Here is a 16,762-nt window from a genome sequence, read left to right on the forward strand (position 1 = left end):
GCTCGTTGCAGAAGAACGAATGGAATAAATCCCACTTAATTTGAACTTTTTCCTATAAATTACTTTGAAAAATATCCTCTATCCTGTGTTCATCTGATATAGGCAGAAAGTTAAGTCATTACTGAGAGGCATAATATCAATACAACTTTTACACTTATTAATCTCAGGACTGTACACACTCAGATCTAGGATTGTTACTGTTATTTTTAACTTGAAAAGTTATTGAAGGTCTCATGGGAAAGCTTAGTTTTCACTAATGCACGTTTATTTTTTTTTTTGTTTTTTCTTTTGGGTTTTCGAGACAGGCTTTCTCTGTGTATCTTTGCACCTTTCCTGGAACTCGCTTGGTAGCCCAGGCTGGCCTCGAACTCACAGAGATCCGCCTGGCTCTGCCTCCCAGGTGCTGGGATCAAAGGCGTGCGCCACCACCGCCCGGCAACACGTTTCTTTCCCCAAGGTTTTAAGGAAGAAAAATTTGCCTATTTTTAAAGTTTGTAGCATACAACCAGACAGTCAAGTCCATTACAAAATATTCATTAACTTTAAGAAGCTCTAAACATTTTTAAAAGCTGTAAGGAATGAGAGGAAGCACACTATTCTTGTCACTATATTTACTGACAGTTCAACACTACAAATGTTTTCTCTAAGGATGTGAAAAACAAAAGGAATTTTTTGGTTTTTTTTTTGTATTTTGTTTTATTTTTGATGTATTTCTTTTAATGCCAAATTCACTATAAAGAAATATTTAAGGGATTTAAATTTTTGTATCACGGTGATTGACTGTTCTTAAGTTCTGTTTAAGGGTAAGGGTTGTAGTTACAGTTCTTTTCAGATGTGAGTGCCTCATTAATTTTTCAAATTGTTCCTTGTTATTTATTTGGATGCTACAGCATATCATCAAACCCAGCTAATAGCTCACTTGTTCACTCTGTGTTCTAGATGTTTCCTACTGGGATTTCAGTTGTCACAAAACTTCAAGCTAATTACCCTCATGGATGGAGTTACTGATAGTTTGGATAGTTTTATAGCACTAAAAGGTTTATTAAAAACTCATTGAAAACAAGAACAAAAGGCAGTATATTCATTTATAGATGGTACTCACTTCTGCTTACTAAGGTTGTTATCTCCCTCCCACGTTAACCAAGGTTAGAACACAGTTGTTTGAATAACATGCTGAATTCTGGTTTTTTATTAACTACTATTGGAATCAAGTGACCTCACACTGAGCATCTTTCATGAATAGGTGTCTAAATGTGTTCTGAATATCCAGGGTAAACTTGCCTTTTCGGGGTGCATTTTCACGTAGAAGGAGGTGAGGACACTGAGGTGGAAGCACTTCACACATATTTCTTCAGTACAGTACGCATTTCAGTCTGAACCCCTTATACCAAAATGTCTGTGAGTAGCTTTGTAAATCATTGGAGAATCTCACTGGTTTCTCAAAAGCCACCCAGACCTTTAGTCAGGAATCTACAGGTAATTGTTTCTGGATGTTTGTCTAAATATGATTGGCAAAAATTTTGTTCTTCCTTGGCAATCACATTCTTCCAGAATTTTGCCCACATAGCAAAAATTATGTGAATGTTTCTGACACATGCACAAGACTTTATTTTTCTTGTTTTGTGGAGCTGGATTTCCCAAAATGCGAAGATTCGGTGTTTATTTGGTTCTTACTTTTGTCTTTGCACTATGAATAGCACATTCATTATCTGGCTCCCTGACTGTCTCAAACCTCATGAGTGTTTACTCTGTCTACTCATTGGGGGTAAGTAACTGGTATCGTCTCTCCAGTGGTGAACATGATACTCATTTGCTGGGGAAAAAGACAGGAAAATCTTTGCACCAAAGATTTAATTCCAAGAGGGACTATTGTTTCATTTCCAAAGAGGCCAGGGAATATTTTGTGCTGTAGGTTACCCTTGAGTATTCATTAAAGCTTCCTGACTGGGCTGCAGGGTTGAGAGCCAAAAGAATAGAGAAGAGTCTTAGTTTTTGATGGCAGAACTGTTTTTATATGCTCAGTTCACTCATATATGTGTGCCTTTAGATTGAATAAATACACAGGCCCTTCCTGATCAATACCACTAGGCTTATAGATTGCTCAATTTATTAAAGAATCATTTCATAATTTATAATTAAGTGAGGTTTGAAAATTCACCTTTAAATTCACAAATTCTTACATCTGTTAGAGTTGAACCAGTTAGTCTCCAAGGACTTTTGTAGCTCAAGATCGCTGTGATTCTATGACTGAATACTTTTCTAAAATTAAGCTTCTAATTCTGTTTGTAACCTCACACAATTCAGAATGTAAGCAGTGTTGTTATCAGAGTGTAGCGTTAACTATAGAGAGATATCATCAATATTAGTGGTTCCAAAAGGGGGAAGTTCTTCTGCCTCCAGCCCTTTCTGTCTCAACCACTGTTCAACCTCATGGTACCTTCCCAAGCTGCAGGCAAGCATTTACATTCAGATTCTTTGAATGAAGTCCCAGTGAAGAAAATGTTGACAGATTCACCTTTCACTTTCAGTCTAGAGGAGGACCAGTCTGCACTTTGATATTGGTGAAACTAGACTCTCATATTTTGAAGCCTTAAGTATGTGCCCTTGATTACTGAGGTAGCTACTGTACCGCCTCAGATCCAAAGACTGTATCTAGAAACCAGAAACACACAGTTTTTCTATGAAACATTTCAACTATTTAATGCTATCTGTCAATATTTTAGAATTTGAATAAGAGAGAGAGAAGAAAAGAGAAGGAAAAAATGAGAAAGGGAAAGGAAACAGAGACAGGAACACACACACAGAGGGAGAGGGAGAGGGGGAGGGGGAAGAGGAGGGAGAGGGAGAGTGAGAGAGGGAGAGAGTTAGAGAGGGAGAGAGAGAGGGGGGGAGAGGGGAGAGAGAGACAGAGACAGAGAGAGAGAGTTTCTACTGATCCTTTGCTGCCCAGGATATTCAGTTTTGAATCATTGAATTGTTCCCTGGTAGAGCTCCCACCCCTTGGGGATTTCCACTTACTCTGAACTACAGAGTTATACAAGTATGGACATGCCGGGAAACTATAATTATTCTTGGATTTTGACAAACGTCCCTTAGTAGTTAAGCAACCGCTATTAGGCTTTTTAAGTTCATGAACTAATTTTTATCTCTTGAACCAATATCAGATTGATAGGCATCCAAAATTAATATAATCTCCTGGTCATCCACACACCTGCCACTTCTCACCTTGCAAGTTTTGCTGTGAAACTCTGTCTGGTCAGAAATTTATTATTCTACTGCTTCAGGCTCTAGAGTGATAGGATTGTAGCAGTGTACCATCATGTCCAACAGAGCTCTTCTGTTTTACCAGTAAGTCACATTTCATCTGTAAACATCCCTCCTTCCTTCTCCCCTTCCTTCTCTCCCCCTCCATCCCCCCTCCCTCTGTCCGTCCGTCCTCCCCCCACCCCTTTCCTAGCCTTGTTCCTGCTCTTGACACAACATTTGGTCCTATTACAGGTGTTATGGTAGCCATGGAGATGTGAAAATGCTTACCTTGGTGGGAAGACACGGGAGGAAGAGGAAGGGTCTGGGATCTGTAACCCCATTGAAGCCATATGCTAAACCATAAATACTTTCCTCTTGATCTCATTATCTAAAGGTTGCAGTACCTACCCATAGCTCTACGCTCACAACAGGCCTAGGAGTCAATAAATGAACTTTGACAAATACTCTGCATACAAAGTCTAGCACAGCAGTTCATAACCTATGGGTTCCCTTTCACAGGGGTCACATATCAGATATCCTGCATATCAGATATTTACATTATCATTCATGATTTGCAACAGTAGCAAAATGATCGTTATGAAGTGCCAACGAAATAATTTTATGGTTGGGGGTCAGCACCACCTGAGGAACTGCTTTAAAGGGCCACAGGATTAGGAAGGTTGAGAACCACTGCTCTACCACATCTGATTTGATTTCTATGTCTTCCATTTCACAGACAACATTGTCATAGGCGATCCTGCCAATTGTTGAACCTAGGCGGACTTTATCTTCCTTATTCTCTTGTTATATGTATCTGGTGGGTTTGGAAAAGGTAGAATTGTCCTTACTGATAACTTTTTAATTTTATATACTGAGGGAGAGATGACAATGGTTTTACTGTGTTTTCATAGATGTCTGTTCGACATCTTTACTTTTCCATCAGCGTTACTGTTGTATGGAGGAGTAGTGAAGGGGAAATTAGATGTCCTGATTACATGCATGGTAATCTTAAGTTTAACTAATCTTAACTCAGAAGTGTCACTCATTATCCTAATGCTGTGCATCTCTTATTACTTCATTTGAATTAACTGGTGGTTTGTGAAACCCAAGGTAGCACATAGCAAGCTATAGTTTCTTTCCTAGAATTGTACAAACCTTCCCCTAGTACGTTGTTATAGAAGCTTTTAAAACTAGAATGCAAACCCTTTATGGGTAATTTGAAGACTTGGCTACTCTCTCTTTTTGCAAGTTGAAAATGCGGTTGTCTGAGCCACCCTGCATTCATTCTTTCTATTCTCCCTCAGTCTTTTTGTACTTTCAAGGACTAACTTTAATGGTTGGATCTCTTTTGTATTTCCTTAGAAAATTTGTCCAGTGGATAGGAATACTTTTTCCCCTTTCTTCTAACTTACTTTTTTTTGTGTGTTGTTATTCAGGTGGTCATTGTCTTTGCATGAGACAGCGTAACTTTCCTTTTTATGCGTTGTGTTGTCTTACGTTGTTAAATCATTACTCAGAATATTTGCCTCCTCTTTATTATGCGTACACTTGACCATTGCATTAGGCTATAGTATCGTTTTGACTTTTTTAAGTTTATCTGGTAGAGAATGTAGTAGTAAATTCAGAGCTGACTACATTTTCAGAAAACTAAGAGAGTTTTCCTTTTTTGCACTAGTACTAAAAATTACCATCTTTTCCCCCCCTCATACATCATGAGCCAATAAAAGTGTTGGGCTTTTTTTTTTTTTTTCTTCAGTGTTAGGCATTTTTAAGAATACCTTTTAAATCTTTTCGAGGATTGACTTTTTTATTTTTTGCATTAAATATTATGATTTAGTAAATAAAAAAATTCACATGGAAAGCAGCATTCTTCTTTTGCTTAGCCAATGATTCACTTTATGTTAATATTTCCAATCCATTAAATACAGTCTTGAAATCAGCTGGGTTTATAAATTCTGAGGAAGACTGAGAACATCAAAGATTAAAGTCACACTTTAAACATGCAAAACCAGTTAAATGTGAAGCATATTTGACTGCCTGTAGTCTCATATTCTGTCATTTTTATTTATGGATAAAGAATTTGCCTTTGGAAAGCAAAATTCAATATTACTATGACAAAGAGTATAACATTTTGGTTCCCCCATTTCTTATGCTTGAGGTCTCTTCTACACTCGTTTATAAACACACCACACACACACAAACACACATACACACCACACACACAGACACACAACACATACCACACACACACACACACACAAACACACATACACACCACACACACACAGACACACCACACATACTCACCACACACACACCACATACACACACACCACACACACACACACACACCACATACTCACCACACACACACCACATACACACACACACCACACACAATGCACATACACACACACCACATACTCACCACACACACACCACACACCACATACACACACACCACATCCATACACACACCACACACACACTGCACAAACAGACACCACACACACACATCACACACACACCACGAACTTCGGCATCAGTCAACACATGGAAATTTATAATACCATGTTTTGAAGCTGAGTACGAAAATGTCATGAAAACATCTTAATGTATATTCCGTAAATCCAATGACAAATTTCCACGATAGTTCTTAGAAGCACATTCATTGTCAAACACATTCATTGCTTTATTTCCCTTCCCAATATCTTGAATTCCTGAGGATTAAGATGTGGTATTTTTATTAAATCCATATTCCAAAGTTGATCACTGACACACGTTCCCTCCTGTGACTAATATCCTTGTATTCTATGATAGATCACGATGTCAAGAAACTGACCTTATTCCAACACTTAACTCTATAGGACAAAAATCTTGTTACTTCCAAGTTTGGGGGAGAAAAAGGGAAACAATGATTTAAAACCATAACTTGAGTATTTGTGGTTTCTAAATAGTGCTGTGTGTCATTGCATTTTTCAAACCATCCTTTGGTAACGGACAGGTGGGATCATTATGTTCATGAAGCAGGTATCAATTAAAAAATAGAATTTTCTAGGCAGTTGGTATAGTGAAGAGGGTAGTACAGGAAAAGCATGCTCTGGGTGGCACTTTTGGGAGAAAAAAGACAAGTATTAAAATTTAATCCCCCCCCAAAATATTTAAATCCCTCAGAAGTTCACTATGCCTTTTAACATTGAAACAAAAGTCAGTCAAAACATGATCATGTTATCATATTACCATCACCTTATATGAACTTTGAAATAAAAGGTTTTTTTTCATTCGTCTTTCCTGAAATTTAAAGCATAGCTTAATCACCTCTTATCTTATTAATATGGCTAATTACACATCTCCAATCAGTTGAGTTTATTTGAAAACTGATTTATAGTACATGTATTTCAATAACACCCATCACCAGTATCCTCTCACTGTCATAATATCATTTAAGAATCAACATGAATGTCATGATAGCGTTAAACCACGCTTCAGAATTAGACCTAGTCATGGTTCCAGGCAAACCAAGCACAGTATATTTTCTCTCTGTCGAGAATTTTGCTTTGTGTTCATGGTGTTCGTGTGGCATGAAGCCTCATGGAACTTAAGAGACAGTCCTTCATTCAACTCTCAAGTCTCCAGAAAGTGCCCTACTGAAATGAGGAAGGCAGGAATGTTTGCTTGGCATCTTTCTCTGAGACCTGCACATTTTTTTCCTTTGAACATGTTCATATGCTACAATACTACATTTCCTTGGAAATGTTAGAAATTCTATTATCCAGTGATGCAAATCAATGCAGACTCAAGTAGGCTTCCCAGGCACAGCCGTGTGACATATTAGATTTCCCTTTCCTACAGTTTCAAAAATCATTACTTTATGACTCAATTTAGGAAACATTTGAATAAATATTTGATATCTAAGACTATATAGAGGCTTCAGGGACTTGCAAAGAAGTATAAAAATGGAACTCCAAATTTTACTTGTATCTATGGGACATTTATGATTGTGTCAAAATATATGATAAACCTAGCATAAATGTTACCATATATGGTGACAGGCAGTAGAGAACAGTATGTTTTAGATAATTCAGGATGGTTTGTTGAATAAGAAACCACTAAAGATACAAAAGGATTGCAGAATATCTGAAGCACAGTGGTTTGGTTATTTCATATAAGTAAGAGATAGTACAGATAAAGACTAAAATGAACTATGCATACTTTGTTGTCTTCATGTATTAAAACATTTAATCAAGACATTTTAAAATGTAGAAAACTGTTTATCACTATTTTCTTTTTCAGTTGGCAGTGTTTAATTCACATATCCATAAATAATAGCGTAAATTGAGAGTAAAGATTATAGTTTGTGTTAGAAGTAGAGTGTAATATGAAAATCAGAGTCTGACAATACATAGTGTGGCATTAAATATTAATTTGGAAACTGCATCTTTCTGACTTTGGAAAGGCTATTTAATGTTACTTTATTTTCATATTAATATATGTGAATATCAGAAGGGTTATATAAAGTTTAAATAAATTGCACTGAAAGTGCTTGGCAGAATCACGGGTCCAGAATGTATTTTGGCACATACAAATTTGACTGACTTGAACTCAGATCTGCTTAAGAACTTTCTAATATTAAACAATTAAACCATATCTTTCTTCACATTTAAGAGAAAAGTATATAAATGTATTGAGTTACTAAGGTGACTTAATGACTCAAACTCCTGATACTTTGAAATTGATTGGGTGTATGTATTGTGGTCCTGAAGGAAAGGCAAATGATTGACTAAAGAATTATGATCAAATTTACAACACATAACATGTCGTTACAGTATTGTATTTGCAAGGACGCCTAAACCTTCCCGAAGACAACATATCCTTTTGGGAGAATAAATATTTATAGTGAGTTCTGAAAGACTGTAGGGTTTGCCATACAAAGAATGAAAACAAAGTGTTTGAAGTGAAAGGAAACACATGTGAAGATCCAAACCTCAGGGTACCAGTCTTTCAAAAAGCTGAGTTCAGCCAGGCTACAGCTCAGACTTCAAGAGAAGGTAGAGATGTTAGGGAAAGAAGACACTATGAAGGGAAAACAGAGATGAGAGAAGGGCTTGATGTGGCAGATTTAGAAGTTTGACTTTCAGCATCATCCTGTGTTGAAGGTGGTACCCTGGAGTCAAGACTTACCTATGAGATTATATTTAATATACAACAGCTAAAGCCATTTTTTTAATCAGTGTCACACCATGTGGTTGAAGATGGTCTTTGAGAGTACAGCATTATATTTTTCTTTCTCGTACTTATGCATACATCGTATGTATATGATGCAGTTTACATGTCTTAATGTATTTTGTGTGAAATCCAGTATACTCATTGTCTGAATTTCTTGACTAGAAATCCGTTTTGGGGTAAATGTTACATTTACCTTATTTATATTTTAGTTTTGTCAGGAACTAGTACCAAATTCACTACCATGTTATTCTTGACTTCACTCATTTTTCTGTTTTTTAAATGGGCACCATTTACTTTTACATTCTCTGAACAGTGTGTTAGTCATCACCCTTGTTAGGCCTTATGCTAAACTGAGCTTGTGTGGGATGGCAGCCGGAACTTCTCTGGCTTCTCACCATCATCTTTCCTATTCTGGGCTCTGACCTCTACATAGTCACACTTACTCTATAATCATCAGTGCTAAGGGAATTTACCTTTAAGAGAGAAAATAGGGTTGAGGACTTCCATTTCCTCTTTGTAGTTTCATTTTTAATTATACATTTCTGCCATTTCCTCAGAGAATCAAAAACTCTTGTCTTTTTTGACTTTGAATAATGTGGAATGACTTACACATTTTTGTCTTCTGATGGATTTATAGCTTTCGTTAAAAATAAAAAACTGCTGGAAATCAATCATCAGAAATATCTTTATGCATATTTCTTATCTTAGCTCTCAGAGGGAGTTTTAGAAAATAATGTACAGTTATATTATAAATTGTGCATATTTATATGAGTTTAGACTCTAGGACACATGAAACAACACATTTGATAATTAAAAACTGTTGGAGTCTTTATACATTTAGGAGAAATTGCTATATTAAGTTATACAAATGTGCAGCCATTGAAGAAACAATCCTTTTTGTTTTCTGTTGTATGTTTCCTAATATGTTTGATAGCATTATCAAAGTGAACTTTACAATATGTAAAATACGTAACAAAAATTGAGCATTGCTGTAAGCATAAATCTGATTTCCTCAAATAAAATTCAAAGAAATGTTTAAATTTACTTTAGCATTCAAAATCTTGGGCTGCTATCAAAATTGAGAGTCCCGGTGGTTGGGACGTAATCCTTTTAATAACTGTAATTGGCTGTCAGTCACAGAGTCGTTATTGTTAGTCTAGTAGACTTGGGAAAGTGTTTTAAAATGACTAAGCCCAGTATAAGAGGGAAAGTGCCCATGCTTCTGAATCTTACTCATTTGAGTGACATTGTCTGCACTGTGTTCCCAACAAAATGCCTTACTGAAATGATGCATGGTGTGTACTGAGACTGCCTGTGCCATGCTACTTTGATTGTATCACTTAGACATTTCACATTTTGTGCATTAGAATTGTGCAAGTTATTCTCCAAGTGAACCGAGAGAGTTTCTGGGACGGACCAAGTAGATGTAAGTACTGAAATGGCAAGTAGCAGAGTCATCATACAGTGACTAGACAAGAGCCAACCGTGTGTGTGTGTGTGTGTGTGTGTGTGTGTGTGTGTGTGTGTGTGTGCGCGCGCGCGCGCTGGCTTCATTGCTGTTGATAAAATATACGAGGGAATCAAGTTTCAGTTTTGTGTAGGTTTTCTCATTCCAGGCTAATTAGTTAATTGCGATAGTTTCTAAATAAATAGAAGTGATTTTTAGTTGACATAAGTCTTTGTGTGGTGTCTTTATGCCAGGAGGAACTAGATTTTTTTAGGGAAATTTCACAGTAGTAGCAGATGCTCTTAATCTGGCCAGTATTAAGAACTAAACTGCTCCACAAATAATTGTGGTTGGTTTCTACCTTTCATTTTATTCAGCCTAATAACAAGTATTGCTCTATAGATAATTGTTGATGGTTGCAGACTCTGCTTTCATTCAATTAAGCTGGGTAACCTTTTCAAGAAACTGCCTGGGAGAAAGCCAAGAATTCCAGTCAACTGATTTTTTTTTTCAGGGAGCTGAACTGAAATCATCTTAGCCTAGAAAATGTTCCATGTAGGCCACAGCTGTGTTAATTAACCTTTTATTAAACTACCCTCCCAACAGTCAGAATCCCAGATAGCCAAATGTAGTAAAGAACCAAAAATCTAGATTTAAATTTTGCTCAGAGTAATTACACACTTTGAAAGATGTAATAAAACAGGGCCTTTGAGACACATGAATTCTGAAGGATGCTGTGTACACAACATGAAAATTCAGATTCTCCACTTCTTGCTTTCCTTTCTACAGTTATGCCCCTCCATATGCAATAAAATTAAATCCAGTGTGTGTTACATGAAGTTGTACTTTCTGTGTCAAGTTCTTAATCCATGAGGACAGATATTGTGCATGGAAAGCATTAGGAAATGTCAAATACACTATTTTCTAATAAAATGGAGAATTATCATTTAGAGTTGTGTACTTAACCTAAGTGAATAGTGCAATTACTGAAATTCTGTTGCTTATCTTCTGCATTGCCTAGAATGTGGAGGACAAGAAAGGATGCAATGTGTTGCAAGTATAGGGTATGTCTGGAAACAATACTTAATTGTGGTTAAAGCCTCTGGAGTAAATACTAGAATAAGCTAGAAAGGTTACTGTGGTAGGTCAGGTTAATCTGCAGTTGAGTAAAGGTTTATCACCCTGCATAGCTATAGCCAGTTGTCTGGAAAGCCTTGCCTTTCGCCACAAATAACTGACAAAAAAGTATTGGGATTACAGGCTCTTCAAATCTAAATGCAGAAAGGTTGTAGCCAGAAGTTTTCTCCAGTCCTGCAGAATCTCTCCCACCCGTGTCCCACAGCCGCTTCGTCTCAAGTAAACACATACAGGCTTATTTTCTTTTTCTTTTTTTTTTTTTTTATTGGGGGGGTTTTCGAGACAGGGTTTCTCTGTGTAGCTTTGCGCCTTTCCTGGAACTCGCTTTGGAGACCAGGCTGGCCTCGAACTCACAGAGATCCACCTGCCTCTGCCTCCCGAGTGCTGGGATTAAAGGCGTGCGCCACCACCACCCGGCGGCTTATTTTATTTTTAAACTGTGGACATGGCAGCCTTCTTGCTGGCTAGTTCTTATATCTTAAGTTAACCCATTTCAATAAAGCTTTTTCACGTGGCTTGTGGCTTGCCGGTACTTTACATCTTGTTTCTTCTGGCGGCAGCTAGCAGCATCTCCAAGGTCTGCCTTTCTCCTTCCTCTCTCTCTAGTTGGAATGTCCGGCTTAACCTTATTCTGCTTCACTATTGGCCAAACAGCTTTATTTATCAGCCAATCAGAGCAACACATTTACAGCATACAGAACGACATCACCCATCAAAAGGTCGAGAGAAATCTTAAAGAGTCAAAACATGCGCATTTAGGGGATAGAAACATAGCTCAGTTTTACTGTTTGTCTGTCACAGGTGAGATCCTACTGTTGATCCGCAGCCCCACAAAAGAACAAAGAAGGAAACACACTCATTCATTTTAAGTATTGGTTATCAACTACTATGCTTGTACAGACTACTTGGACTGGGTTTTATTATTTGTATCAACTTGATTAATATTTCCAAGCCTCTGAGAAATTAGAATCTACCAAAGAAAAGCTTGCTAAAAACTAGTAATGAATATTAGATTTTGATAAAAAAGAAACTTCATTGTCTGCTGAAGACCTTTATTATCTTGTACACAGTTCAGATCCTTGCCCATATAGTTTCAATTCAGTGACTTTTTTCCTGCATTGTGGCAGGAGGAGCATACACCTGATTATTCTGACTTCATTTTCTGTATTTTTTTAAGTCCATGTTATAATAACAAGAGTCACTTTTTATCTCTTTGGCCCAATTAACAGGAGGAAAGTAGTTAAGTACTAGCACTTTGAAGTGCAGGAGAAGAATGTAGTGTGTTTATTTTCTGGTGTAAACCACTTGTAATCGGCCTGGGTAAAAAGCTGTATATAATCAAAGACTAAAGGATGCAAATTCATAAGTAGTTTTCTTAGTGCAGGAAAAAAAAATGAGATAACTGGCTAACATGGGCTAGTTTTAAAATTTCTGGCCTTCTGTAATGATGAATAACTGAAAGTACTGAGCTGAGCTGGTCTTTTGGATAAAAGCATTACAACATATTATGGAGGTCAGTTACTTCCAGAAAGTGGGAGACCCTGGCGCAAAGAGTAAGATAATGTGCAAAATTAGCTTCATTTGATGACTTTTTGACCTTTGATCCAATTTAAGCATTACAAATTACAGTCTTTAAAATTTGCATTTTGGAATATATCTTTTCCTTCTACCTTGCAAAATGCATATGTCAATGTACATTGATATTTTAGAAAAATTCCCCGTGGTAGTATAAATTAAATATGAAATCCTGACATGTTAACTTATCTAATTAAATCCTTTTCCTATCTGTAAAATTTTTACTCAGGCAGGTACAACGACAACAAACTCAACAGTATCTTTTGCCACTGTAGACAACGTATGATTCTAACGTGATTCTGCTCCTGGAGATTCTCTGACCTTCCTGCTTCCTCTAGCCACCTCTACACTATTACACATTAGGGGTTTATCTTAAGGGTTTTTTCTGAACCTGAATTTGGATCTTCATTTCATGAACTTTTTGGCTGTGGGATTACTTTAGTTAGAGCCCTATCATCTAGGCTTCTCTAAGCTTTACTAATACACTGATTTTTAGAATGTCAGATCTGGAGAGATGGCTGAGAGAGGTTAATGGCGCTTGTCGCTCTTGTCGCGGACCTGACTTCAGTTACCAACACACACACATGGTGGCTCACAAACATCCATAACTCTAGTTCCAGGGGGTCTGCCTTCTAACCTTCCCAGGAATGTGGTACACATACTATAGGCGTAGCACTCATATACATAAAATTGACAAATATAAAAAAATGCACTTAGTTAAATGTGTTCATACATGCTCATATAGTGGAACCAGCCTGGCTTTTATTTGGATTGCTTAATAGGGAGAGGGAGGTTCTAGTCATTAAGAAGGAACTATTTAGTTGTAACCTGATTTCTGTTGGAGATAGAGAACTTTCTTTCATATCTTGCACTGACTCACTATTCACCTACCTGATGTTAATGGGCAGAATTTGTGAGTAGAAAATATTCTTCTGTGGCCTTCCATTGAAGTTTGTGTATTTCCAAAGTTATTTCATACGTGAAAGAATATAGGAGTAAGAATTTGAAGGGAGTGATTTTTCTAATTTTAATAATTTAGAATTTAATGTTATTCTTTATTCTTTCGAGTGTATTTTAAAACAGAGACAAACATCTTTTAGAATCTACATTAGAGTAGCTCAATAACAACCGCAGTAACCCATGGATAAAAAACTCACATCATTGTTATTTAAGAATTAAACCATAGGAAATTAAGTGAAGAGTTAGTGTTCGTAAATACCACTTTGATGATTAAAATGTACTAATAAATGCATTTCAACTTCATTTTGAATTAATATTTTTCTAAATATTTGTAACATGTGTACCACGGCATACCTTCCCAATAAACAAACAAACAAACAAACAAATAAATAAATAAATAAATGTAAAAAAAATTTACAATAGGGAGGCTTAAATAAGTTCAATAAATCAAATACTTTATAGCCTTAGGTGGAAATTTAAATTTAACTCTACTGGAATATATTATTAGTAATCCTGTTTATGAACAATGCCAGTGTATAATAAAAGCCTCACATTCTAACCTGTGTGTCTGCAGAGTTGAGTCATGAATGCAAGTCCTCGGCATACCTCCCCACCTTCCCTGACCTTGAGACCGGCTCAGTTGCAGGAGCCTCACTCTCATTCCTCACTCTGCATTTGCTCAGGGAGCTGGGCTGTCCTGGGTTTGATTCCCTTGTACCACGAGTCAGTTTTCTCCTTTTGATTTGAGTTTCTTCAGATGCTGTCATTAGTATAACAGCACAGGCTTAAGTGAACAATTAAGGTGAGTGGATGTTACAAGCTGGGTCTGCAGGGATCCTGCCATTTTTGTAATGTCAGAGGCAGAAATGTGAAAACAAAGGCTCTTCCATTCTCTTTCCCTCTTCTCGGGGACTGGCTTACAAAAACTTGTGCATCTCGGTGAAAAGACACAATTGAAGCTTTCTCTAGATTCAAACTTCCGCCTGTGTATCATAGCGGAATACAGAACTTCCTGTCAGAAGTGTCCCCTCTTATCTTGGCTGGTTCATGTAGCCAAATCGACATTTTCCGGAAATGTGCTTGTTTTTGCCTAGGGCCTAATAAAGTTTAAAGAATTGCTTGGACCTGAGCTGTTTGTCTGACACAAGTGTGATGTTTTGAAGAAGTTATTAATCTATCTTAATTTCTTCTATTAATGATGTATGCAAAATTTGTTTAATACCTCATTGCTGGCATGACTCTTTCTTGCTTTTATACCATGGAAAATAAATGATCAAATCTGGGGGAGGATAAAAACTACTTTATTTCCAGCTAGTAGGATGTATTTTGAGAGTGCTTTTGAAAATGGGTAATTCTGTTAATTCATTCATTATTTGCCCTTTAAACTTAGAGCTTTAAAGGAGAGGATAGAAAGTGATAGTGTATCCACTCTTCCTTGAGCATCCAGACAGTATCTTGTTCAATTAAAAATTCTTGTTAGGTCAGACATAATGGATTCTTGTTGTTACTTTAGTATTTATTCAATGAAAGAGATCGATATTTTTGTCCCCGAGGGAGCTGCAGTGATAAGAGACTGTGCACTAAGTCTCTCTGTTCGTTACAGACTTTGTGCTGGCAGCTGGAGAGGATCTGTTGTATGTGTAATTTTAAGTAGAGCACCAAGGTGGAATGGAAGTTCGGACATTCTTTTCTCATCTGCAGTAATACACATGATTGGTGGGTAGAGTTTTACATTCTCCTTCCTGTTCTCTTGCATATACCTTTAGTTTTTTCTTTTCCTTCCTCTTTTTTTTTTAAAAAAAAGAAAAGACTTTGAAAAAGAGACTGAGAATAATCTGATTCTGATGTTGAGACATTTGACCAGCATGTACTTGAATTCACTTGTTTCAGGGTTGAGTAGGTTAAATCTTACCACGGAACTTCGCAGACTGTCTGTACCAGATAGGTAGAGAAATGATCATTCTTCATTATCGTCTTTGCCAAGTTTTAAATGTGTCTGTGTTTAAATTTAATGAAACTGATTTGGAATTTTTCTGAAGCAGGGCATTAAATAAAGCCATAATAAAATCGACTTTGCTTTGCCGCTTCAGATACTTTGCAAATATGGCCTAATGCTTGCTTCAAGTAATAGTGTCATTTGCAGAACAAGCTGTCAGATTCAACCAGCCCTAGATTTAGTTAGAGCCATTTTTTTTAAAGAAAAAATTAAACGAAGATGCAGGTCCCAGCCTCCCTTCCAGCAAAACCTTACATGAACCATCACATCAAATCTCAAAGATGATTTATGAACTTGCCACTTTAATTCATTTGAATAAAGATTCGAATCAGATGGTAGATATGAAAGGTGACATTAACCTTTATAAATCATTTAATTTTCTCTCTTGTTTAACAGATGAAGAATCTGAGACAAAGAGAAATTAAGTGGCATGTCCAAAGTTACACATCAAACTGATGCTAGGAAAATCTGTTCTTCCACCTTCTAGTTTTCCTTTCAAAATACACGTCAGAGAGTCTGTTCTGTGTATAAGAAATAGTCATTCTTTTTCATTTATTTACATAGCAGATTCACTTCCAGTTCTTAGTTTACTTAGGCATTACCACAAGACAAACCATTTAGAACTATGTAATTTGAAGAAGAATAAATAAATAAAAGTAAAACAAAACAAAAAACCCAATCACTTTAAAAGTTATACTGTGTAAAGGTTAAATGTTAGAGATCCAGAAGGAAGAGTTACAACTCTCAAAGTTACATTTAGGACTGTACACTCAGGAGTACAAGTACGCTGTCTACTTTTGTGTTTTTGGGGAAAGAAACATTTACAGGTTTCAAGACTGCATATTGTTGCTGTAATAATTACATTCTATAGGGGCTAAGATTTTTTGAGAATACTACAGAAAAAAAAACATAAATGTCTAAAACACAATTAATAGTATTTGTATTGTCTCACACTAATGCACTGGTTTTTTTTTTTAATCAAACATTCCTAGAGGTACAGATGTATCTAATAACAGGGTTCTGAGCATATTAGGAGTGCTTATGACACTTCAGACTGTATTACAGAGAAAATGTGCAAGATGCAGAAGTAATCGAAGTTGCTGTCAGGAAATTAATACTACCAAGAGTGTGCTTATGCTGTTGCTGTCAAAGGCAGAGCAGATATAAGTGCAGTG

The 16,762-nt window shown here is 36.6% G+C and overlaps 1 protein-coding gene across 20 annotated transcripts in view; it reads left to right on the forward strand.

Moving 5' to 3' along the window:
* Window positions 1-16,762, forward strand: part of Adgrl3 (adhesion G protein-coupled receptor L3) — a 747,948-nt gene that overhangs the window by 55,051 nt on the left and 676,135 nt on the right. The window contains exon 3 of one of the 20 annotated variants that reach the window (XM_076546492.1): window positions 15,195-15,307. The exons of the other annotated variants lie outside the window; for them this stretch is intronic. The gene's annotated coding sequence lies outside the window, so the exon portion shown is untranslated. The remainder of the gene's footprint in view (window positions 1-15,194; window positions 15,308-16,762) is intronic. 20 annotated transcript variants of the gene reach the window in all.

This window comes from Peromyscus maniculatus, chromosome 10, assembly GCF_049852395.1.
Source record: "Peromyscus maniculatus bairdii isolate BWxNUB_F1_BW_parent chromosome 10, HU_Pman_BW_mat_3.1, whole genome shotgun sequence".
Taxonomy (NCBI): Eukaryota; Metazoa; Chordata; class Mammalia; order Rodentia; family Cricetidae; genus Peromyscus; species Peromyscus maniculatus.